Source organism: Silene latifolia, chromosome Y (genome assembly GCF_048544455.1).
Source record: "Silene latifolia isolate original U9 population chromosome Y, ASM4854445v1, whole genome shotgun sequence".
Classification (NCBI taxonomy): domain Eukaryota; kingdom Viridiplantae; phylum Streptophyta; class Magnoliopsida; order Caryophyllales; family Caryophyllaceae; genus Silene; species Silene latifolia.
In genome coordinates, this window is record NC_133538.1 from 180,286 (window position 1) to 204,473 (window position 24,188).

The 24,188-nt window shown below is 39.1% G+C and overlaps 1 long non-coding RNA gene across 3 annotated transcripts; it reads right to left on the reverse strand.

Moving 5' to 3' along the window:
- Nucleotides 1-1,226: 1,226 nt before the first annotated feature.
- On the reverse strand, nt 1,227-12,090 carry LOC141634274 (uncharacterized). 3 transcript variants are annotated; one of them, XR_012539011.1, is made up of 13 exons: nt 11,889-12,090; nt 10,442-10,701; nt 8,151-10,373; nt 6,832-6,970; nt 6,613-6,747; nt 6,172-6,268; nt 5,978-6,046; nt 5,169-5,360; nt 4,232-4,441; nt 3,759-3,855; nt 3,488-3,529; nt 1,815-2,016; nt 1,227-1,547 (listed from the first exon to the last, which is right to left on the reverse strand). It is a non-coding gene; the product is annotated as an uncharacterized LOC141634274 (long non-coding RNA). The 3 variants fall into 3 exon arrangements; XR_012539012.1 differs by having other exon boundaries at nt 1,227-1,453; nt 1,949-2,016; nt 6,832-8,337; nt 10,229-10,701; nt 11,889-12,089; XR_012539013.1 differs by lacking the exon at nt 3,759-3,855 and having other exon boundaries at nt 8,151-8,337; nt 10,229-10,701; nt 11,889-12,086.
- Between the last annotated feature and the right edge of the window lie 12,098 nt (nt 12,091-24,188).

Genomic DNA, 24,188 nt, shown 5'->3' on the forward strand with positions numbered 1-24,188 from the left:
AGTATTGGTGATTGGGCCTTTATTGGGCCGTTGATGTTGAAATTGTTGTTTGTGGACGAAACTGCCCTTGTGAGTATAAAACGACGAGTTTTGATGTACACCTTCTCTATCTTTTCGCTTCCGTGTGGCTGTCCCTACGCTTTGATTCGTGTGGTTCATCCTCACCGTCCGTTGTCTTTGCCACCTCAGCTTTCTTTGATTGTTTTATTAGTGGGATAAAGGACAGTTAATGAGGGGCAATATCGTAATTTCACATGGCTATATAAGATAAATATTTAAAAAGGTGGAGTTTTAAATTAAATTTAAAAAAGGGAAAAGGACAAAAGGTGGGATGGGAAAATTGAAGCAAGGAGGGGGGCCCACAATAGGTAAGGGATTCGAGAAGGTGACGGAGGCGGGGAATAGAGGTAGTTGGTGGCGGAGGAAGGGAGGAGAGGGAAAGAAGAGAGAGAAAGGGAAGGAGGAGGAAAAAAAGGATGTGGACAAAGAATATGAGGAGGTGAGGGGGTAGGGTGGTGTATATATATAGTATGGGTGGTCATTGAATGGGCTCCTGACTTGTGGTATTTACATATGTGCCATTAAGAATGGATAATTACGAATCTGCCCTTGGAGTTTGTTTGCTGTTTTTGTTGTGGATCACACATGCCGTTGTTATGTTACAAGATTTAAAAATTTATATAGTTATCTTCTCTTTTTTCAAATTGTCAAAATCTGTAAAACTGTTAGTATTTGATTTCTATTTCTATATTATGGGAAATATTTTGGATGATTAAGATGAGAGTGCATCGTTCTGGTTGGTAATTTTTTAACAAAGCCCTAAACATTTTTCTTAGACATTTCGCTAAACAATAGCAATACGATTACAATATATGATCTCGTCATAGATTATGTTATTCAAACTCTATGTATACCCTTGAGTCCTTGACACTCATATTTAGATACTTCATGTTATTTAAACCACTCATTCTAAAGTCAGTATATCCTACATGAGATATTAATAAAATTAAAATACCTTGGGAGGAGCAGACTTAAAATCAAATGTATTGAGTCGCTATAATAAAATGAATATATGTAACACAGAATGGGACTATTATAAGCACTAGTTGTTGTATCGCGCGCAGTGCGCGCGATACCCCAAGATATAGAAACCGATGTATTGGACTTCGGTTTTGAGAACTTAAAAAGTTATTAATTTTTAATTACCGAAAGTACGAATATTTAAGAAAGGTCAAATTATTCTTACAACAATTTATTATAACACCGTTTTACAACAAAGTGATTTTGTAAAATTGTTTCGGTTCAAGTTAAGCAGCTAATGGTGTTTCCTTTGCCACCTAAATTGTACAAACTTACCAATAATCCAAAAAAATACACCACGATTGACAAAATCCAGCATACATAGTATAATAGAGGCATGTTCCAACTCAAAAGATATCAGTGATTACACACACTACAAGTAACCCGATCTAAGAGAGTCATAGATGTAAGCCTGTAACTACTCTCTGGTTGTTCTTCATGCTAGTATTCTTGCCAATGATCTATGTCTAGAAGGGAAAATCCTAATTACGCTCATAATGACTAAAAGCTTGAATGTTTTTAAATTTTATTTGCTACACAAGATAACTCCTATCCTTTCCCGAACAATTTCCTGAATGTACGTCATCCTCATTTCCTAAGGCATCGTCGAGCAGAAAAAGGAATGAGAAGAGCCTGAATGTGACATGGGAATAACAAGGTAGAAGCCAACAAGCTTGTAAAAGAACGTCTAAGGAATTTCTTTTGAGAATTTCCTCATTTATTCTATAATCTACACCCACCAAGCGACAACTGTCACATTCTAGAAAGTTGTAAACAAAAAAAAAGAGCACGGTATAGGTGAATCCATCTCAGTTTGCTCAAAAGTAATGCATAAAACTTGCTCAAGCATATGAAAGCCATAACATACCTGTTGCATAGAAGCTAGATCTGTCAACTATAACATGAGTGATTCCGATATATTATCTCCTTGATAAGCTGAAATACAAAATAATTCAATTCATCAAAATAAATAATTTATGTTTAATCTCTTCAGTAGAAGTAAGAGCACCCACATTGAAGAGGATGGACCATCCTCTTAGATGAGAGAGAGTGCTAAGAGGATGTCCTCTTCAATGTGGGTACATACTCTTAGCATCCTCTTTGAAGAGGAAGAGGATGACATCCTCTATAAATAGAGGATGTTCTTGTCTTGGCCCTTGTGCCAAATAAGAGATAAAATTATACTTAAATGGTGAAAGAGGAGAGGAAGGTAGCATCCTCTTTGATGTGGACACAAAGAGAGAAAGAGGAAGGAGATAGTGGAAAGTGGGGTAAATGAAAGAGAGTATGATGTGTCAAAAATATAGAATGAAAGAGAAAAAATAAGAGGATGAAACCATACTCTTCAATGTACATGCTCTAAATAGTATAAAGTTGCACATCCGAACACAGATTACCAACGATTTTGTTTGTTGCTAACATAAAATGATGACAGTCGGTCTCCCAAATCTAACTACTTAAAAATCTCTAGTTAGTCTCCCAAATCTAACTACTTAAAAATCTCTTTATTATGTAACTGAAACGCCATTACCACGATTTCAACCTCCTCCAACCTCAACCTTAACCTCAAACTCAAAGCTCAACCTCCGTCTCCTCCTCCTCCTCCAGCCTCATCCTTTACAACCTCAACTTGCCCCTCCTCATCTTCCTCCTCCTCCAATCCCAACCCCAAACCTCCTTCTCCTCCGACGTCAACTTCCTCATCCAAAATAACATTATCCTATTCTCTTTTAACTCAAGGGGAGGGGTTGTTATTTTACCACTATTCCTTTAATCTTTCCTAATAAAGTAGAAAATGAGACAACAATCTTGGAATTATAAATGGCACATAAGTGATAAAATGCCTCATTTGAAAAATATTACTATATAAATATAATTAGTCCAACATCGTCAATAAATCCCTCTATGAGCATCTTATTAGCTTTAAAAGTACATAAATCAGATAAAGAGCCCCCTGGATCTCTAAATTGAATCTACCTATAATTAGTTCAGGAGCATAAGAAGTTCCTCTAACAAAGAACTAACCAAGAGTACAATTGTAAGAGCACTCAACCAAGAGTACGATTGTAAGAGCACTCTTATAATAATTTGCACTTGATTATCAAACTTGTAAACTTTTCACTCTTAATCGCAATCATCTCAAACTAAAATCAGAATCATCAATGAGGATTATCATTCGCCTACAACAAGCTATCCCTAACTCCTTGTATTCAACCGACACAATAAAACTCAAATTTTCCACGATTTTCAAGACTTGAATCACCTAAAAATGAGTCTTGTAAACTCAAACGACGGGAGTAGTGTCTTTGCTAACTTTTTTTAACTTGATAATGATTCACAATTTCTCAAACAATAACCAAGACCCGGAATAAATAAATATACAAAACAAGAGCAAGAAGTTACTTACTCGATGTCGTCTACTTGCAAGGTGACATTGTCTCCCCACTCTCTGCAAATGAGTTTGTGTGATGTAAATAATCAAGGATATAATCACACTTTCCAGCATAACTAAGTTGTATCATAATCATAAAGGGTAAAAAGAAAACATGAATTTTCTTCTAAAGCAAGAATGACCTTAAAGTTAGAGTATCAAATGTTAGTTTGAGATTATGGTCTCTAGTTCACTTGAGGCACTTGTGAAAAGGGGGGCAAGATCCTAAAATAGAATTGTGGATGACCTTTCCGCAGATTGTTTTTATCGCTTTCATTCTCAGGGGTTTCCCTAAGGATGCTTTGCTTGTGCCTTTTTTATCAGACTTGATATTCCGAAGGTGCCTTCCGCACAAATTAACCAAATATGATAAGTTTTACTTCCAATAGTTTGAATCGGTAATAGCACTCACCTTACCCAAATATACCGAAAGATAGAATAATCGTAAATAATTTGTTGTTTGTGTCTACTATTTACATAACCCGCACGTTACATATATGAGTTGACTATGTTTAATTTCAGAGGAAATGAGAATGCCACAATGCTAGATGTCTATTCCTTTTTGACATCAAGTGTAATACTTGAGACTATGGACTTATTCTTTTCAATTTATTGTTGCATATATTGAGAAGGTGCGTATTTTTCAAATAACCGAAACTAAGAAACACCTTAATTCATGTTCATAAAAAGAAATGAGTTTATATAGAAGAAATCATTTACCTCCAAGGCCTTCTCCTTGTCGTAAATAAATTTTGGTAGTTCCCTCATCAAATCCTTTTTGTCCAACCCCACGAGAGTCTTAGCCTTACTTATCTGAATATGAAGTTTGACATCAATAGCTTTGGCCTCGTCAGTTTTCTAATGCCTAGCAATGTTGTGCGAGAGGTTGTTGTGACTACAATTATACCACGACATCGTCACAAGAGGAAACTGTGTCCATATGAGAATACATGTTAATGAGACAATCATTCATAAGACCACAACAACTTAAATAAAAAGTATTGCATAGGGGAAATTAAATCAAATTACAAACCTAGGGTAAAACGAACGTCAAGCAATTTCATATTATAACACATTTAGCTAGAAGAGAAGTGTTATTGGGATTTTTACACCGCTTTCAAAAACGCGATCTGGAATTTATATGAAGGAAGCAATGGAGAATGAAAGGGGAATTAATTTCATTCATCGGATGAATTAATTTCCAAAGGTCCTAAACTCCTAATGTTATAAAGAATCACCATTGAACTCCTTATCCTCTCACAAATCAGCAATCAAATAACATTTTAATGGGCAAATAAATCATTAGATTACACAAAGCATGACTCTACTTCTAAAAACAAAAACAAAGAGATTAAGAGAATGCAAAGTAAAAAGGTACAAACAAGCTGCTTGTGCAACACCTCAGCCTTCATTTCTCACAGGTTTCATTCTTGTGTTGCACGAGCTATTGTATCGAAGAGTTCTAAAAACTATAAACTACCCAGTTGATGAAATTAAGAGTACAAAATGTAAAAATCCAAACTTTTGATTGATCAACTATTGTCATTGATAAAAAAAGAAAATTTTAAAAACCCCAAAATAACATAAACCAACCAAATTACCAAACTTTACACTTAAAACACCATAAACAAGAGGCATTGATCAAAACAGAAAGTACCTCAGAGGCCTGGCTAATGAAATTACCATTAGATAAGGTAAAGATGGTCCAAAAGAGAGAAACAACCAAAATGGCAGCAACATCATCTCGAAGAAGCTTTTAAGATTCACGATAATCTTTTTCCTCTTTAGCTCAGCTTTCTCCTTCCCATTAATTCCCTACTTTCTTTTGCTTCTTCCCTCTTTATTTCACCTGCTTTTATTAAGAGAGATGGAGAGAAAAATAAAAAAACTATGAAAGACACAAAATACAAAGCAATCGAAAGCGGGGATTTAAAACAATTAGAGGGCTAAACCTTCACTGTATTGAAATGGGGCACCTCAATTGAAAACATACATGTCCTTCTTAAACAAATTCGTGAATAATAATATATCATCTCAACATTATATTTATCGTGTGATCATGCAAGTCAACTATTAACACCTAAATTAAGTTCACCCAACAAAGCCATAAACATAAGTAACTCTACTTTCATGGACTTGAACTCGATTTTTACAATCAAATATTCTGATTAAAAACTTCCAAAACTAAAACCCTTAACAAAATTTAAAGAAAAGGTGCTTAGACATCTGGAACCCTAGTTTTAGCAAGTTGAGCTCAATGTCTTCGACAAAAAACAAGCAATTCATAATCGTCAAAAACTAAAGGCCAAAAAAAAAATCAAAACAAAGGTAAATAGACCTAAAGAACCATAATTTCGATTACCATAAGCTTAATTTAAGCCAACAAAGTATTCATTAAGAAACTGTGACAAAAATACGAATTTTGAAGTGAAGAGTATGTAACAAAAGACAATGGTAGTAACTCACGTCATTTTCAAATGATCTATTTCTCTCATTTCGTTTCCAATTGAAACCAGCTATAGTAGAAATGCCGACCTGTTCACATTATTCTCAAGTTTAAAAATTCAAAATTTGGCAAATGATTTGGAAAGTGGAAACATCCAAATTAACACCAAACAACAATTAATCAACAAAAACGAATTGACAACTAAAACACATACTCTTAAGTCGCCTAAAACTCCGATCAAAATGCGCACAACCGATTTCATTCGTTTTCAAAACCGGATCACCAAGCAATGCGACCTTATCAAAATAATCCTGCAAAATTCCGACAATCTATTTCAAATCCTTGTGCCTAGCCACAATCATCATATCGTCACTCCCACAAACTTCCTTATCATCCTCCGACCTATTCTCATCATCCACCCTCCCCATCCTAATCGGCTACTCACTCCTCAACGAGGATGAATCAAAGGATGAAATATAAACTCTAACAATTAAATTAAACTGATCAAGATAGATATGAGATCAGTTTAATTTATGTCAAGCAAAGAATCAAAGGGTGAGACATAACACAATGTTATGGAATTATCAAAGATTTACAAAGCAAACTGTCTTAATAATAAATATAAATATAAATACAAAAATACAAAACAAATTACCGCTGTCAGCTCTTATCATCGCTGGTAGAGCAGCCGTTAAGACCTCCAAAATTGATCGTAGACTAAAGTTGAAGTAGGAAAAGGTGTGGCTGAGAAAGAGATGAGAAAAGGAAACAAAGGAGGGAGAAGGTGCAGCTGTGAAAAGAAAGAGAGAAAGATAAAGTTGTGGCTGAGGAAGAGGGAAAGACTAAAGGTGAAGTAGATGGAGTTACGACATACGCGTGAGGATGAAGGCCAAGGAAATTAGGATAAGGTAGGTAGATGGCAATGAGAAGGCCAGGCCAAATTTCATGCGTGTGTATGAAGGCCCAGCAAACAACAGCCCAAATAAGTTGGCCACTCCTATGGAAAACAAAACCTGCGCCAAAACGACATTAGGGAGCGTCGTATTAAACTGTTCATATGAATAGTAAATAGGCTTGGGGACATTTAGAATAAGGTAGGTAGATACAATTGTCTTGTATGAGTCTTCAAGACCCTCAAGAACCTGAATTAGAATAAAAACTGTAATTTCTCGGTGAGATCAACAGCGGCCTTCTTAGCGTCTTGGCGATAACATCAAGTCCAATCTTCTCAATTGTCTTTTTTTAAAGCTTTGGTTGATAGCCTGTGTTACATTGATTTTTTACCAGCTTCCCACCAGACTTTCTTGTATTGCAGGTTGACAAACTGCAACTTGTTTTGTGGTTTGGGAAAGAAACGCTGTTCGCCTTGCTTGAATTTTAAAGGGCACACTCTTCATGTTCATCTTTCAACCCCAACAGGTCAATCAAGTCTTTGTAGGTAGATCTCAGTTGCACAGCTGACATTATACACTAGACCGACTTCGAATTCAAAAGTTCAACAGCCACAGAATGACAAAAGGACCAAAATTATTTTTTTCTAAACATGTGAGTTACAAATCTTAGAAGAGGAAAAAAGAAAAAAGTTGCTATGATCAGCTTATCAATCATCATTACTCCTAAGCTTTTGGATCAACTTTATCACACTGATCTAGTTTGACCCGGGAGGGAGTGCGTAGGCGGCCTGAATCCACACTAAACCAAATGTCCGACAAACTAAAAGAACATAAAATTTATCATTCAGCTTCATAACAAACAGATAAACACTTCCCATACAAATGCGTGAATCAGTGATAACAACCAAGGGTGTTCATTTGAGGAAGGGAGGGGAAGGAGGAATGGCACAAGGGATATTTCCAGCTACATTTTTCCGATGTTTGAGAGATTTTTATTTGTCTTGGAGGAAGAAGGATTAATCCCTCCATTTTCCTCTTATCATATTTGCTAACCAAACAAGGTTATTTGTGTCTCTCATATACCTTTTCCTCTAATTCCCTCAATCCAAACAAGCCTTAAATCTCGATTACCATTTTTCTTCTACAGATGTGTGAAGCATTTTATCAGCACTTCAACACCTCATGCCAAATTCTATTTTAACCACTAGAAAATGATGCAACATACACTTCAAACTGATGCAGTAACCTATGTTTATACACGACCCTATTTCAAGCAATGTAAATATACTATAATACTTACATGACATATCAGGTTCTTCGCAGCACTCACAAAGAAGAGAGAAAGCTCGATTCATAGGTCCAACGAAGGTTCTTTTCCAAAATCAATTGGCAATAGAAAGAGTAACTATTCTTCACATTCTCCATCACATGTGAAGTCATTTTTGTAAGCACGCCACACATCATTGCATCACAAACTATGATCAATCCTTCACCCAACGACAATCGTGTTTTCAGTCATGGCTTAGTTTTAATTCCAAGGCAAAATTACAGGACCTGATGCCTTGTTAAATTCCAAATATGGGCTTGGAGCCTTGGAGGAGTTGAGCTTGACCCTTAACCATTTTTCCCATAAGTTGATCCTATGAGCTCTTAGGTAAACTCATAAAAATACCCTCGTCATTTTCTCTATTAGATAATAGCTCTACAATGAATATCCATAGTTTGCTTTTATCAACTACCTTATCATTTTGAATTCCTTGTGTCGGTCCATTTTTACTTCCTCTTCAGTTCGTTATTGGTCATAAATCTCTTCCCTTTTATATTTAGAAATGCTGAAAACAAAGAAAGAGGAGCAAAAAACGCGGAGAGAAATACGAAAGAAAGAGACCTATACTAAATAAGAACTGGAATAGGAAGCAAAAATGAAATACTGTGAGAAATTAGAAATGATATCAAAAGAATAGAAAAATCAATTCCGGAAGATCATCTCAGCTATTACCTAAACGGGGGAAGGGAGCTCATGGGGTCAACTTGTGGGAAAAGAAAAGAAGGGTCAAGCTCAACTCTCCAACCCACCCAGGCTCATTTGTGGAATTTAACATGGTATGAGATAGTTCATGGATATGACTGGATTTGAAGAAAAAAATACTGGGCAAAAAAAAAAAACACACAATTAGGCCAAGAGACTTCCTCATATTAATTTATCCAGTGTGTGTGGTACTAGTATGCATTGAAAAGCACTCATGTGAAAGGGGGAATGCGAAGAAAGCTATAATCCATACAAATGTCACATGTGGAAGTCCTACATTAGTAAAGAGGATAAAATTGATCACTCCCGAAAATGGAAAAGTTACTATATAAATTAAGAAGTTACTCCACTTCGCCAATCAGTTTTGGAATGGAGACTCCTTGGACTTCTAAGGTGAATATTGGACTATTTCTCCTACTTTTGAGAATCCCATTAAAGTTTAGACATTCTCCATATAACAAAAGGCCATAAACTACATGAATTGAGTACATATTCCCTATTATAGCTAGACATTCTCATATAATAAGAGGCCCTAAAGGCCTAAACTACAAAAATTTAGTACCAATCCCCCTCAACTTGATGGATCTGGGGGTCATTAGCACACACCTTACACTAACTAGAGTAGAACAGTAAGACTTGCCGTGAAGCTGTTTCAACCAATTGGAAACATTTTTGCGATGAAAAATCCTACTGTGAAATATATTTTATATATAGAATTTTGTGCACTACACTAAGGAAAACAATAACTTGATATCTCAATCAAATATTACCCCTTCACTACATCAGTAAGACAGGTGATGTTCGATGCTAGCATAAACTGGCAAGACATTCTTATATATAGTCAACATGACAATAATTTCATTCATTCTTCAGAAAAAAATTTAAGTACATGGCAGGAAATGTAAGTGGCTCCCTCCTAAAATGAGATTTTGCTCCGAGCTGAACTGACAAGGTAAAATAATTCGCCCTCTATTCACATGGATACACTACATTTGCTTTTGAATCAAAGTTTGAAGATGAAAAATATGTGAGAGAAGACTGGGACTCACACTCACATGGGAGTGTTTTTGTTTGTTATTTATTACGCAAAATGGAAATTTAGTGAAACGAATTGATAATCCCAAAAAAGGAATATGCAATTAATCCAAATCAATAGAGAGTATTGAAGAAAAGAAAAGGAAGCTTAGTCATAAAGCAGCAAGAGAATAAATGTTGACTGCATAAGTAACATGACATTCATCCGCATAGAATTCACAACAAAGCGCGTGATAACCATTTACGGACAAGAAAAGTAGCATTATTAAAGAAAAAGAACAGAATAGGAAAGTTAAGATTTTGATCATTCTTACTGCCATTTTAGCATAGTCTTTTGGACGTCTTATTTAATGAATGCTACCATAGAAGGATCTGCCAATTTGCCATTAAGGATAGTGCTGCAGATGCATACTCAGTAGAGATGACTCCAAGTAAAGCTTGCCCATTCTCATTGTGGTTCTGCATTGACTAAGCAACCATTTAAAGTCTGAATTTTAAAGATAATTCCAGATACAATAGCAACCTACCAACTATTACACGGGGGTCTCTCATATATGATTAGAAACAGAAGAAAGTAGATAAGCGTTACAAAATTCCAGTATCTCTTTCTCGCTGTTCGCGGAAGGCCGGAGGCTGAAACAGGTATGTTAATCAATATAGAGCCTTTTCATAGGTCTGGTAGCTTGAATTAAATGAATAGAGTCAACTGAAGCCTCCTTGTACGTAGACAGGCTATGATAGAAGATAGTAGACAAAAACATTCCCATACTTGAAGCAACAGAAGTACCTGTTGAGAGGCAGTCTTAATAGATATCGTTTGAGAAACATGCTGTGAGCCACGAACAACAAAATTGCAAAGATTTTTACTCATTCCGAAAGACTTAAGATCCATACCCATGTCTTTTTCCCTCGAGTAATCAAATAAGCAAAGAAGATTTAGCAGCAGCATTTTTTTCTCTTCCTTGGTCAATGTCCCCCAAGTCCACTTGAAAACCCACTATAACGGCTGGTAGAACCATTATTAGGCATAACGCACCAATCAACAGAAAAACTATGTTTAAAGTTTTTCTCTTTGGCAAAATAAAAGAGTGGTCGTATTCATGTCATATTTTTCCTACCATAGGTGAAGAAACATGGACCTCCTATCCTTATCAATCAATGTCTCAGGACAAACACAGGATTTACTTCCAAATTTTCCCTTACGATTAATTCTGTTTAGGTTTGGTATCGGACTCCATCACCATCCCATAGACAGCATCTATGACCAGAAGATTTTAATGACCTGGCAGTGAAAGTGGGTAACACAACAGTTCAGCTGCTTATGGCATCTTTTCGACCCGCTCAATAACCCATACATCGCCTAAGACTAATACTATATTCAAGCACACGTATGTGAGCTTGGAGAATGTAGCTCAAGTTCACCTAGGGTATGGTTTGGCTAGAAATGAATTACTCCCTCTATTCGTTGCATTCCCATACATTTGTTCAAAATACGTGACGAGAATTTAACATGCCGAAAATCACTAATGAATGAAGGGAGGATAAGTTAGCGGTTTGGCCCATGCACAATGAAGATACACAAGGTCCACCATACTTAGTCCTAGTATCGAACTAACAACGACATTTATGGGCTTATCGCCACCAAAAGAGCAAGCATATTTACTATACTCCGTCGTCCGTATAAAAAACATACAGAAATCATAATAAAAATATAATGACACTTAAATTCATCAATTTCCTTAAAAATTTGTGATCAAAATCACATTAGCATAGAAATGTGTTACCCAAAACCCTAGTATATAGCTTTGTAGCATCAACAATTACATCAGTGGAAACCCTAAACCCCAAAAATTGGATATAGTTTGCAAAAATTACCAAAAAGTGGATCAAACTGACAGCAATTGCAATTGACAAACAAAGATCGCGTGAAATTAGACTTAAATTAAAATAGCATAATTAGGGAAAAAGATTAACCTGTGAAAGATAGTGCACCGAATAATTGAGGGACGAAGAGATGCTACGGCGGAAGATTTCCCGTATTTGTTTTGGTCGGAAGTTGATGAAAGCGCGCCGGACCCTAGTCAGTTAGACTCAAAAATACGACTCCAACACAAAATTAGCGGGTTGGATTAAAAAATTATCATACAGCTAAAAAAATTGAGTTTCTACGGACACGATTAAATTATAACTAGGTTGGACTAAGATTGAGTATGTCGTCACAAATCTGACATAAATAACTCATATATTATACTCTCTCCCAGTCACTATAATGTTCACTCTTTCCCGAAACGGATTATTCAACTAATGTTCTCCTTTCTATTTTTAGAAACTTTTACTCTTATTGATGAGTCATAATTATATACATATTTATGCCTCCCCTTAATTACTTTTAATACGGTTTTCGTACTAGTTTATATCATTTACATGCATTTTATGTTAGAATGTTGATACTTCCGCCTTTTGATGTTTAATGCAGGAATGATGCATTTGAGGAGCAAAGGAATGAAATGGGCATCGCGGAGTGAGCACCATAAGAACGAAGGGAGAGAAGTTAAGAAGAAAACACGAAGAAAAGAGCTTCTTATTACAAGTGCCTACTTTGAATAGCCATATCTCTAGTTCTACAACATATTTTCAAGTTATTTCAATTGGATGTGAAATCTTATCTTCTTAGCTTTCCAACGCCGCAAAAATCGCTTGTTTCTGACGAGTAACGAAGAAATGGCGGCCGTTTGAAGTTCATCTGTGGCGCGGTGAAATTGGTGCCTCGATCGAGTCAACCTTGGCTCGATCGAGAAACTTCATGCTCGATCGAGTCACCTCTCGACTCGATTGAGGAACCAACCTAATCAATAAACTTTGCAATGTCGAGAGTTGGGGTATCTGGGAATTGGTGCCTCGATCGAGTGCACCTTGGCTCGATCGAGGAACCACTAGTTTCCGCAATATTCCGCAAATTTCTTTAAGTCGGTTATGACTACTATAAATACCAAAACTCGTACTCTAGGTTATATTATGCTTTATTTTACATAGGTTTAGTATAGCTACCTTAGAAAACTCTCTCAAATACTTAGTTTAGTTTAATTATTGTTCGGATCTATTGCCTTTAATTACGGTATTGTTCTAATCTTTCTTCAATTATTATTTCAATTACTTGTTTATCTTTATTATTGTTCATCATGTTTTCCATTACTATTATTGTTATTCTTTCTATTATGCGTAGCTAATTTCCTCATCTAGGATGAAGGGGATCTAGGTTAATTAAAAGGGAAAATTGATTAATTGCTAGGGAAATCATATAAGTTGTCGTTTGATTATTGTTCTTATTCTAGTTAATTAACTTAGGCCTGAGTTGTTAATTAGTGTAGCGAATTAATCCTTTCACCGACCGGGTTAGAATTAATATAGGTTGCGATAATCAAATAGATTGTATCTAATTATAGCGACCGCATGTTAGAATCGATCTAAAGGGCATAATAGAGTCGACCGATCTTATGACCTTAGACAGCTTGACAGATCTAGCAATTGATTAATAGACCCCATATAATTGACCTAGTGAACCGGAAATCCTAGACCTTTAATATTATTGTTATTTGCGCTTTAAATTACTTGCAATTAGTTGGTTAGCATACAAACAAAACAAACCCCCACAATTGGTTACTTTAAGACATATTTAAATATAAACAAACTAGATAATCACCGCCTCCCTGTGGATTCGACCCTGACTTACCGCTAGCTATTTTGTTAGTAGTAGTTTAGGTTTATTTTGATTAAGGTGATACGACTTTAGCCTTATCAAATTTGGCGCCGTTGCCGGGGAGGCAACAATTGTTCTTTGTTTCGTTTATTTTTGTCTTTTGTTTCGGGAACTTCCTTCCTTGAGGCGATTTATCTTTTCTTGTTGTTTTTTTGTGTATGCTCGTGTCTAACGAGTTAGAGATTATACCTTTTGATCCCGAGCCAGAAAAGACTTTTCGCTACAGACGAAAATTTCAAAGCGAAGTAAGTCAAGTGGAAGACTTGAGTACACTTGACTATGAGCGGTATACTTTTGCAGAAGATTCATCCTTAGAAGAGGATACACTTATTTCTGCAGTTGTGACTTCTACAACACCAAAGATGCCTACATTAGCAAGTCACTCCGAACCCACGGTTGATTCTATTCCTAAAGGCTTCAAGCTCCCTACCGCTGATAAGGGAACTTTTGAGATCAAGCCTTCTTACATAAGTTTGATAGAGAGGAATTTATTTGGAGGAAAAGCAGGAGAGGACCCCGCAAAGCATATGGAGAAATTCGTTACTTATTGTTGTTCTATTCCTTTAATAGCTGGGGTGTCTCAAGATCAGGTCAAGCAAACTCTCTTACCTTTCTCTTTGAGAGATGATGCAGCTGAGTGGTTAAGGGACTTAGACATGGAGACCGACGCAATTACCAACTGGACTTCTCTAGCTCTTGCATTCTACAAGAGGTATTTTCCGCCACAGAAAACCAATGCTCTTAGAATTCAGATTACAAGTTTTAAACAGGGTCCTACTGAGGATTTTAATGAAGCTTGGATACGGTTCAAACCATGGTTTTGAGATTTGGTTCCTTTGCAACTAGTTTTACAACGGGTTGTATGATGATCATAGAGCTCTACTTGATTCTGCTGCTAATGGGAGATTCCAAGATAACACTAATGACAGTAATGCTTGGAATTTGATTGATCAGATTGCTACTCACACAGCTGAGTATGGTAACCCAGAGGAAGTAAGAGAGGCAGTGGCTCAGATAGTGCGGTCGCGGCATAGTTGGAGACTATATTGGCTCAAATAGCTGAATTGAAGACTACCCAATCCTTGGGTCAGCAAGAGATGGTTCATATGGTTCAACAAGAAGTGTCCTGCGAGAGATGTGGTATAGATGGCCACACTGCGGCCAAATGTATGAGTACTATTGAGCAAGTTCAGGCCTTCCAATCTTTCAAGCAAGGTACACCATATTCTAATTTCTTTCAAGCTCCTCAACAAGGTACCTATATTATTCCTCCAAATTGTGGTAATCAGCCACAAGGAGGTTATCAAAGGCCAAATCAAGGAGATTTTCAACAATTTCAACCTCCTCCTCAAGTTCCAAGTAATGAAGTATCGGAGTTAAAAGCTCTATTGCAACAAACTTTGATGATGCAGCAAAAGCAAACGGGTCAAATCTCCGAACTTATAATAAGATATTGGATACTCAAGTTGCTCAAATGGCGGCTCAAAATCCATCAAAATAGTCCGGTCTTCCTCCTCAAGGTAAACAAGCTCATGAGCAAGTTAATACAATTTCTTTAAGGAGCGGTACTTCTTATAACGGTCCGGACATGCCCATTAAAGATGATGAAGCTCCAAACATGTATCCTAAGGGGTGGGGAAATTTGGAGCTAAGTGACGATGAAAAAGAAACTTTCAAAGATGAAACACGAGATTTGACGAAAAGCAAAAAGACGGAGCAAAGCCAGGTTCCTCGATCGAGTAGACACGGGCTCGATCGAGGATCTTCGTTACTCGATCGAGTGCACCCCGGGCTCGATCAAGGCACCTCTGTAACTGAAGTTGATGTTTCCAAACGTACTCCTAATGCAAAAGAAGCCGAGCCAATTAAAATTCAACTACCTTTTCCTCAAAGATTGCAGAAATCCAAACTTGAGCAACAGTTTGGAAGGTTTATGGAGGTAGTAAAGAATCTTCAAGTGACAGTGCCATTTACTGAATTGGTAACTCAAGTGCCGGCGTATGCTAAATTTTTAAGAGAAATCTTATCAAAGAAGCGGTCTTTTGATGAAGTGGAGACAGTAGCATTTACTCAGGAGTGCACGGCCGCATTACAAGCTAACTCACCACCAAAGCTTAAGGATCCAGGGAGTTTTTCTATTCCTTGTCATATTGGTAGTATAGCTATTGATAAAGCCCTTTGTGATTTAGGGGCTAGTGTTAGTGTCATGCCGTATTCAATTTGCAAAAAGTTAAATATGGGTCAACTCTGTATTACTAATATGACCTTACAAATGGCCGACAGATCTTTAAAGAAACCTATGGGTGTCTTAGAGGATGTGCCCATTAGAGTAGGGAAGTATTTCATTCCAGTTGACTTTATTGTTATGGATATGGCTGAGGACTCTCAAGTACCCATCATTCTTGGTAGACCATTCCTTCACACTGCAGGAGCGCTCATAGATGTTAGGGATGGTAGTCTGACACTAAGAGTTGGGGATGACACTATTAGATTTATTCTTGATAATGCTTTAAAACGTCCTCCTGATTTAAAAGCTTCTTGTCATATGATTAATGCTCTTGATCCTACTTTTGACGATTGCCTTGCTTTATGTTTTGACAGAAATCCACATGACGCCCCTGCTGCTGCATCATATCTATGGAGCAAGGAAGTGGATGAGATAGAGAAGCTTATTTATGGAGAAGATCCTTCTCCTGAGATGGTTTACAGCTGTGATGAGAATGTTGATATAAAAGCTAAGTTTGAGGCTTTGGAAGCTGAAATTTTCAGAGAGGAGCCAGTTAGAGTTTTTGATGAAGCTTCTATAACAGACGAAGTGCCTTATCTCCTTCCTCAAGAGGATGACCTGAAGAACAATGACCATTGCTCTTATTTTACATTAGATTTTGAGTTTGATGAGCCAAGACATTTTACATTGTTTTTATTCTTTGCTTGGACTTTTTATTGGTGCTACTTATGTTTGTGTGTAGCACATGCGCTACTTTTTGATTTACTGTTACGAGCTTTAACTTGTATTGATTATGACTTGTGTGCGCATTTATTTTAAATGCAGGAAATCTGCTCGACATGAAGGTTCCTCGATCGAGTGTCATGGGGCTCGATCGAGTCACCTCGTCTTTTGGGTCAATAACGTAGCCAGACGATGATAGGATTTGCGAGGATGATTATTTACCCCTGTTTTGCAGCTGGTTTGGGGGAACCATAAGCTCTTACCCGGTATTCTCTTCCCTGTACCTTCTTTTATTGTATTATCTAGTTATTTCCCATTCTTTTTGTTAGTTGTGTCCTTTAGGTTGCTGGATTTGTGTGTGATTGCTATGTTGTAGGCGTCACAATGAGGACACTGTGACATTTAGGTTTGGGGGAGGGTCTTTTATTATGTTGTGTGCTTTTTATTTATGTTTTGTGCTATTATATCAAAAATACATAAAAATTAAAAATTTTCAAAACACAAAAACAGGTTTTTCCTTTGTTTTAGGTCGAGTCTTGGTGAATTTTAATAACTATGATGTTAAATTTCATTGTTTTTGCATTTGAATACTATATAGTTGTCCGTGTACATTGTTTTGACTCGTTAGCCATGAAAACAAAGCTCATAATTCAAGTCTTAACCATATTGACATGCCTTATATTGATTAGATTCGATACAATTACATTGGTAAACTACTTAAATTCTGAGGTCTATAGAGCTTCCTAGGCCAGGAACATCAATAAACTGGTCTCATTGTCAATTAGGCTTGAGTGTGGTTTCTCCTTGTGGAATGTGTAATATCAAACTGCATAAGTGTGACATTGATTTCTTGATACTTTTATTGCTTTCATTTGACTAAGTACATGTGGATAGGTGATTCTTATCGTTCAAATAAGCCTTACATTACCTTTTGTTAGCCCGTTTGAACCCTTGTAGCCAATATTAAATTACATCCTATGAGCTACAATCTAAAATTTGCCTACCCTTATCGGGACAGTCGCAGTTGCTTGTTTATCATGTTTATTTTGCTATTATGGTTGGGTTAGGACTTATTGTTGTCATGTGGGTATAGCAAAATACTTTTAGCGATTGTGATGTATCCTTGTGTTACAAAAAGAAAAATGTGAAGCAAAAGAAAAAAAAGAAAAGAAGAAAGAAAAAATAGAAAAATAGAAAAAGAGGAAAGAAAAGAAAAGAAATTGCTTCATTTGGTTTTGTCAAGGATCAAAAAGATGGTTTTTAGAGTCTAATGTATAATTGGAGAGTAGTTTGTTAGCTCTCATATGTTGTAAAGTTGAGATCATTTCTCTAAGTTGGGTTCATTTGTTATTTTAAGATTTAGATTTGGTTTGGGTTAGCGCTGCGACTACCCTCTTAGCTCCACATATCCATAACGTGCTTTGGCATAAACCACTTCTATTCCTTTAACCCATTTTCCACCCTTATTGTCCTTGATACATGTACTTTTGTCTACATATGATGATTGCATATTAGTTGGGGAAATCTCTATCACATTAGATTGCATGCATGTTTCATAAGTTGAGTGAGTGTTTCTACTTCTTTCTATCTTCACATATAACTCACCCTATATACTTATGAGTGCATGAGTGAATCCGCGAGAATCCGACTAATTTGTCTTGCAAGATCGAAAGGTATTTGGAATTTGTATCTAGTATGGTGACTTGAGACTTGAGCTACGTTTTCTATTTCCCGTACCTTTGAATTTGTTTTATTGGTACACTTTAGTCATTACTTTGTTACAAATATGGATAGCTTGGGATTTGTATGTGCATTAAACATTAGCTCTGAGTCGTTTATTCGCCATTTGTATGATTGCCTTTTGTATTGCGTGTTGCTTTGCTCGAGGACAAGCAAAGAGATGGTTTGGGGGAGTTTGATGAGTCATAATTATATACATATTTATGTCTCCCCTTAATTACTTTTGATACGGTTTTCGTGCTAGTTTATATCATTTACATGCCTTTTATGTTAGAATGTTGATACTTCCGCCTTTTGATGTTTAATGCAGGAATGATGCATTTGAGGAGCAAAGGAATGAAATGGGCATCGCGGAGTGAGCATGAAGGGATACACGAAGCATGGCACGAGAATCCATAAGAATGAAGGAAGAGAAGTGAAGAAGAAAACACGAAGAAAAGAGCTTCTTATTACAAGTGCCTACTTTGAAGAGCCATATCTCTAGTTCTACAACATATTTTCAAATTATTCCAATTGGAGGTGAAATCTTATCTTCTTAGCTTTCCAACGCCGCAAAAATCGCTTGTTTCTGACAAGTAACGAAGAAATGGCGGCCGTTTGAAGTTCAGTGCGCGAAGTAGGAAATTGGTGCCTCGATCGAGTCAACCTTGGCTCGATCGAGAAACTTCATGCTCGATCGAGTCACCTCTCGATTCGATCGAGGAACCAACCTAATCAATAAAATTTGCAATGTCGAGAGTTGGGGTATCTGGGAATTGGTGCCTCGATCGAGTGCACCTTGGCTCGATCGAGGAACCACTAGTTTCCGTAATATTCCGCAAATTTTCTTGAGCTGGTTATGACTACTATAAATACCAAAACTCGTACTCTAGGTTATATTATGCTTTATTTTACATAGATTTAGTATAGCTACCTTAGAAAACTCTCTCAAATACTTAGTTTAGTTTAATTATTGTTCGGATTTATTGCCTTTAATTACGGTATTGTTCTAATATTTCTTCAATTATTATTTCAATTACTTGTTTATCTTTATTATTGTTCATCATGTTTTCCATTACTATTATTGTTATTCTTTCTATTATGCGTAGCTAATTTCCTCATCTAGGATGAAGGGGATCTAGGTTAATTAAAAGGAGAAAATTGATTAATTGCTAGGGAAATCATATAAGTTGTCGTTTGATTATTGTTCTTATTCTAGTTAATTAACTTAGGCCTGAGTTGTTAATTAGTGTAGCGAATTAATCCTTTCACCGATCGGGTTAAAATTAATATAGGCTGCGATAATCAAATAGATTGTATTTAATTATAGCGACCGCATGTTAGAATCGATCTAAAGGGCATAATAGAGTCGACCGATCTTATGACCTTAGACAGCTTGACAGATCTAGCAATTGATTAATAGACCCCATATAATTGACCTAGTGAACCGGAAATCCTAGACCTTTAATATTATTGTTATTTGCCCTTTAAATTACTTGCAATTAGTTGGTTAGCATACAAACAAAACAAACCCCCACAATTGGTTACTTTAAGACAAATTTAAATATAAACAAACTAGATAATCACCGCCTCCCTGTGGATTCGACCCTGACTTACCGCTAGCTATTTTGTTAGTAGTAGTTTAGGTTTATTTTGATTAAGGTGATACGACTTTAGCCTTATCACTTATTGTTCCGGGTATAATTCCAGAGCAAGTATCGTTACCACCCGTGGCTTGTAGAATAATGTCTTGGGTTGGACCCTTCGTGCTTCTATCGTCTCCCTCGGCCTCCCCTGCAACAATGAACGAACTGAGGGCTTGGCTTTGTGCCAAGCGTACCCACTCCGACGCCCAAGTCAGTGAACTTAGAGGTATAAGTTGTATGCTAATTGGCTAGGAATGTATTGTAGAGAGATAAGAGAGATGTTACCAGATGAATAGTGTATCTAGGTTTTGTTGTCAGATCCTTTCCTCAATGAAGGTTGAGGAGTATTTATAGGCTTTCACCTTTTGTCACGTAGTGGCCAAGTGGCCAAGTGGCTAACAGGCGGAAAGACCGTTCTACCCTCGGCCGATGGACCTATGGCAGGCCGGCCGAGGGGCCTTGGATATGAGTACGCGGATATGTGCCCCTACTGGGTCGGTTTGCCGGCGGAGACCCAAGAGACAGGCCGATGGGCTGCATCGGCTAGGCTGTCTGATATGTCGAATTGTTGTGGATGTCTTTGACCTTGGTCAATATGTTGACTTGGTCAGCGGGTGCAGAATATGCCCCATCAATTTGCCCCCAGCGTAGTCTATGCCGTGGTATGGGCTCCGATGTATGTTGAGCGTATATTCTGCGCAAGTAAAAATTTTCTGCCCCGGCTTCTTCTACCTCGGCTTGGTTCTGCTTAGGCCGTACCCTATCCCCCCTCCACATGGATGTGTAATGGACATCCGATGTGGAAAAGAGAGAGACGTTGGCCGAGACCAGGGTTGAGAGTGGACCGTTTGGCAAGTAGATACCAAGGAGCGTGTTGAAGAAGATACGTCGATTGGCATTCTGTCAAGGAGCGTGTCCCAACCGCCGCTGTAAACATGTTAGCGTATCGGTCGTTGTGGCCCCGCTGCTTCCCGGCCTTGGCCGAGGGAATCGGGGTTACGGCGCGACAGCGTTCGTATCTATAGACCATTATTGATTGCGTCCTCGTTTACGCTCGGTCTTAATTTGCCGAGGTGTCAGATTTGTGTCTCAACGGTACTTATACATTCTTAAGCTCGGTCTTAATTAGCCGAGGGCAAGTCGTGGTTCCCTCGTCACTCTCGGTCTTAGTTAGCCGAGGCGATCGAGTTTACGTTCTGACTGCCGTTGTAAATATCTAGGCATATCGGCTCGTTCCCCCGTCGCCCTCGGTTTTAATTAGCCGAGGTGATCGAGGTTTTGGCTTGATTGCATTTACCGGCTCGTTCCCCCGTTACTCCCGGCTTTGGCCGAGGTGATCGAGGTTTTGGCTCGATTGCATCTTTCGGCTCGTTCCCCCGTCACTCCCGGCTTTGGCCGAGGCGATCGAGGTTTTGGCTCGATTGCATCTTTCGGCTCGTTCCCCCGTCACTCCCGGCTTTAGCCGAGGCGATCGAGGTTTTGGCTTGATTGCATTTACCGGCTCGTTCCCCCGTCACTCCCGGCTTCGGCCGAGGTGATCGAGGTTTTGGCTCGATTGCATCTTTCGGCTCGTTCCCCCGTCACTCCCGGCTTTGGCCGAGGTGATCGAGGTTTTGGCTCGATTGCATTTACCGGCTCGTTCCCCGTCACTCCGGCCGGCCGAGGTGATCGAGGTTTTGGCTCGATTGCATCTTTCGGCTCGTTCCCCCGTCACTCCCGGCTTCGGCCGAGGTGATCGAGGTTTTGGCTCGATTGCATCTTTCGGCTCGTTCCCCGTCACTCCCGGCTTCGGCCGAGGTGATCGAGGTTTTGGCTCGATTGCATTTACCGGCTCGTTCCCCCGTCACTCCCGGCTTTGGCGAGGTGATCGAGGTTTTGGCTCGATTGCATTTACGCTCGTTCCCCGTCACTCCCGGCTTCGGCCGAGGTGATCGAGGTTTTGGCTCGATTGCATCTTTCGGCTCGTTCCCCGTCACTCCCGGCTTTGGCCGAGGTGATCGAGGTTTTGGCTCGATTGCATTTACGGCTCGTTCCCCGTCACTCCGGCTTTGGCCGAGGTGATCGAGGTTTTGCTCGATTGCATTTACGGCTCGTTCCCCGTCACTCCCGGCTTCGGCCGAGGTGATCGAGGTTTTGGCTCGATTGCATTTACCGGCTCGTTCCCCCGTCACTCCCGGCTTCGGCCGAGGTGATCGAGGTTTAGGCTTGATTGCATCTTTCGGCTCGTTCCCCCGTCACTCCCGGCTTCGGCCGAGGTGATCGAGGTTTTGGCTCGATTGCATCTTTCGGCTCGTTCCCCCGTCACTCCCGGCTTCGGCCGAGGTGATCGAGGTTTTGGCTCGATTGCATTTACCGGCTCGTTCCCCCGTCACTCCCGGCTTTGGCCGAGGTGATCGAGGTTTTGGCTCGATTGCATTTACCGGCTCGTTCCCCCGTCACTCCCGGCTTCGGCCGAGGTGATCGAGGTTTTGGCTCGATTGCATCTTTCGGCTCGTTCCCCCGTGGCGGGTCGGGCTTCTTCTCCGACTCTGGTGAGTCGGACTTCTTTCACTCCTCTGGGGCATGCCTCGTCGGTGCTGCGGCGACGACGTCCTCCCGCGAGTGCGGGAAGGACTAAGGTCTACCACTAGCACTCTGGGCTCCCCCGGCGTCTTGACAGGGTCAGCTTCTCCTAGTGCTCCGTTCAAGTTTCTCGGAGTCATATTTTGGGCCCTGGTCTCCCGGACAGTTTCTGCCGCTCTTGTCGTCGTGACAGTGTGAGCGGGCGTATTACTAATTAGGTCTAGGAGCATCTTCAGCCTTGCTACGTCAACCACATGTCCCATGATGGTGACCTGGTTGGCTGGCAGCGGCGTGTCGGGTATTGATGGCATCCCGAACTCCGGTTGGATTACACCGCCGGTGGAGGGCTGTACGACTCCAGAATTGTTGAAAGTATCATCTTGGTAAAATGTGGTTTCGTCGGTTACGACTGCATCTTGTTGTTTCGACATTTTCTTAGCTTTTTGGGTGGGTTTTTGTTTTGTGTTTTTTTTTTGTTTGGGAATGAATGTGACTAGCTTCTAGTGTCTCTTCCCCACAGACGGCGCCAATTGTTCCGGGTATAATTCCAGAGCAAGTATCGTTACCACCCGTGGCTTGTAGAATAATGTCTTGGGTTGGACCCTTCGTGCTTCTATCGTCTCCCTCGGCCTCCCCTGCAACAATGAACGAACTGAGGGCTTGGCTTTGTGCCAAGCGTACCCACTCCGACGCCCAAGTCAGTGAACTTAGAGGTATAAGTTGTATGCTAATTGGCTAGGAATGTATTGTAGAGAGATAAGAGAGATGTTACCAGATGAATAGTGTATCTAGGTTTTGTTGTCAGATCCTTTCCTCAATGAAGGTTGAGGAGTATTTATAGGCTTTCACCTTTTGTCACGTAGTGGCCAAGTGGCCAAGTGGCTAACAGGCGGAAAGACCGTTCTACCCTCGGCCGATGGACCTATGGCAGGCCGGCCGAGGGGCCTTGGATATGAGTACGCGGATATGTGCCCCGGCTGGCTGGTTGCCCGGCGGAGACCCAAGAGACAGGCCGATGGGCTGCATCGGCTAGGCTGTCTGATATGTCGAATTGTTGTGGATGTCTTTGACCTTGGTCAATATGTTGACTTGGTCAGCGGGTGCAGAATATGCCCCATCACTTATTTTATTAATTCCTCTCTCCTATCACCAAACACCAGACAACTCTTTTACTCCTATTTTATTACTTTTCTTTATATTTTGGCCCCATAATTCTTTATTTAACTACTAATAATTCATCCATTTCTCCTATCACCAACCCCACACAACTCTTTTACTCCTATTTTAGTACTTTTCCTTAAGTATTGTGCCCATATCAAATGGGAATAATATAGTGACTGAGAGGGAGTATGAAATACTCCGCATATAAAATGGGCATACCTTAAATCGTTAGACTTGGTCTAAGAGATGAAAAACACTAACCAAGCCAAGTGCGGTTTTGGTCTAGTCACAAACTCACAAGCATCTCATCTAGATTTACTAGTATGGGTTTCATTTGTTTTGATTTGAGTCAACGTAAATCTAATAAATTGTTAGGGACATCAATCAATAAAATGAAGGGCACCCATTAATTGAGTTACGAATTGAATCTAATTAAATTCTCTCATTTCCGTATGTAAATTGTCGTTGCTCATAATTGA